The sequence below is a fragment of the Penaeus vannamei genome, chromosome 42, assembly GCF_042767895.1.
Source record: "Penaeus vannamei isolate JL-2024 chromosome 42, ASM4276789v1, whole genome shotgun sequence".
NCBI lineage: Eukaryota > Metazoa > Arthropoda > Malacostraca > Decapoda > Penaeidae > Penaeus > Penaeus vannamei.
Window position 1 is genome coordinate 16,385,413 of NC_091590.1, and position 2,500 is coordinate 16,387,912.

The following is a 2,500-nucleotide window of genomic DNA, read 5'->3' on the forward strand; positions in this document are numbered from 1 at the left end:
TTAATGACATTTCTAATTTCAACCTATCTACATGTTCGTTGCGTACTTGATAGTCATCAATTCTCTTGATTCCGTAACTCTTGTATGGTCCTGTATATAACGGATGTACTTTATTATTCAACCCCACCTCGGAGTAGCTTTAAGATATACCCGGTCTCCTTCCATGAATTGATATGGTTTGGCATGGGGTCGATCTCTTGGCCTCTCAGGATTTTTTCCTTAATGCATTCTTTACATTTCTTATAAATCTTTGAACCCATGACTCTTGTTTCTTGTAAATAACTTTCAACGTTATACCAAGGAGACGTGTCCTTTGAAAAGAGAATATACGTAAAATGAGGGTTCTGATGCATTAACATTAAAAGGAGTCTTTTTTCACTGTATGGTAAGCAGTATTGTAAGCTAACTCTATTGTAAGCTATTTAATGTATTATTTACTCTGTTAGCACATTTGAGTTTGGATGATGTGGAGTAATAGCATGATCGTCAATCTGATATTCTTTTGTTTAAGTATTTGATAGTTCATTTACAAACTCCCATCCCCCATCAGAAATAATTTGACGTGAAGACCCCTAAATCTAATCAATGATAAATGCCTTGCAGCTTCCAATGATTCCTTAGACTTTAATGGAATCGGAACCAGGTATTTTGTCAATTCATCAACTACTGTAACAATATAACGAAAACCCACTGATCCCTGATAAGGATTCACTATATCTGTATGGACACACTTAAATTTCCTTGAAACCTCAGGATATCTTAAAAGATGAATAGGGATATGTTTGCCTAGCTTACAACGCAAACATACGTCGCAAGACAAACAATAATTTTACTTTCTTTTTCATATTTGGAAAAAGATGCAAGTATATCCCATCTCTCCAAGGTCATCAACAGAGCAGAGCCTGGTTTCCCATGCTCTGCAACAGGAATCGAACGAACTAACCTTGATAGCCTACAGATCATCTGTGGGCAAGGTGTAGTACCAGAATGCCTCCCGTGCTGGGTTACTGCGTGTGTTAGATATCTGTGACAGAATGTTATAGCGTCTTGGGAAAAGGCTGATACTGAGGAGGGAAGGATGTGGAAAGTTAGGAATCTTCCACGGTTGTTGAATAGAAAAGGAAAATCACGTGTGTAGAGCTACTGTGGAAAGTGCCGTGACGATGGAACATCGTATAATTGATCAACTGATAAAGAGCATGCATATATGCAGCCAGTGAGGGTTGACCCCCGGGTCGGGCTGAGACTTTACCCCTGGACATTGTTCAAGAGAGATCTGATGACACAAGCATGCCCTGCGTGCTTTGGTGATTGTTTTGGTAATCAGGGTCTACAGGAAGTTTTGACATTTGTATCCTTAATGCCTTCATGGCGGGAGTTATGATTTTAATGCTCTAAATAATTAATTTTTGAATTTGAAATTGAAATCTCGCCCATCTATATATTTTACATGAACATTTACATTTGTACATTTAGACAAAGCTCTTTAACGATTATGTACCATGTCATATCATCGATGCTTGGGTGAAATAAGACTGATATAAGGAAAACGCCAAAAACTTTAGACAATGTACAATTCAAATGCATATGTTCATGCCAATTTAAAGTTTTTGAATAATAATTGCACCTACGAATTTGAATTTTGATCCTTATTCTAGTATACAATCCTTAATGTCTATTGACGGTAATGGATGCATTATTCGTTTATTTCAATGTAGAATTATATATTTTTTATGTTTAAAGTTAGTTTGTTGGCAGCAAACCAGCGTGATACCTGTTCAAGTTCATTGTCCAGTGTGTTAATGAGGGCTGAGAGATCATGGTGGCTGGTAAATAGTTCACACACATGTATGATATCAGTAGGGTTTTCGGGTGACATACAACCCGGCAATGCGCCGGACACGAATGACAAACTACGACGCACAAAATCTTTAAAGAGTTCATCATCATTATAGCGAGGTTGTATTGGGACCTCCAGCCTAGCTAGCAAGAGGCGTGTTTCCCGAAGTCCTACCTACACCTGCTGTCAAAGAATTCCCAACACCAGTTGATGCATACACTGAAAAATAAAAGTAAACTTCACCAGAGCGAACACAGTCGTGCATGCGGCCCCGACGATGGCAAAGCGGCAAGGCGCGTGACGAAGCCGACGTGGAAGTGGAACAAAGAGCCTCGATAACCTCCTTCTTATCCACTTCTTCAATTCCACTTTTGTTTCCAATTTTGTTTGTTGTATAAGAGATTATGTAGTGAGATCATAACCTTGACCAGCGGCTTTTAATTTTGTTATTTGTTTGCTTTTCCATTTAGCCATTAACGAAAATGTATAAATTTGCCAAACATAAAGTTTTATAGTAGGTCTACCAATATATAACTATACACGTATAAATTGAGTTTGATTCTTACAGCAAATTGTAACTAAAGAATACATATTTTTCATTTTTTTTTCTAAAATGATAATACTAATTCAACAACTGCAAAACAGCAAAATTTCCAAAAC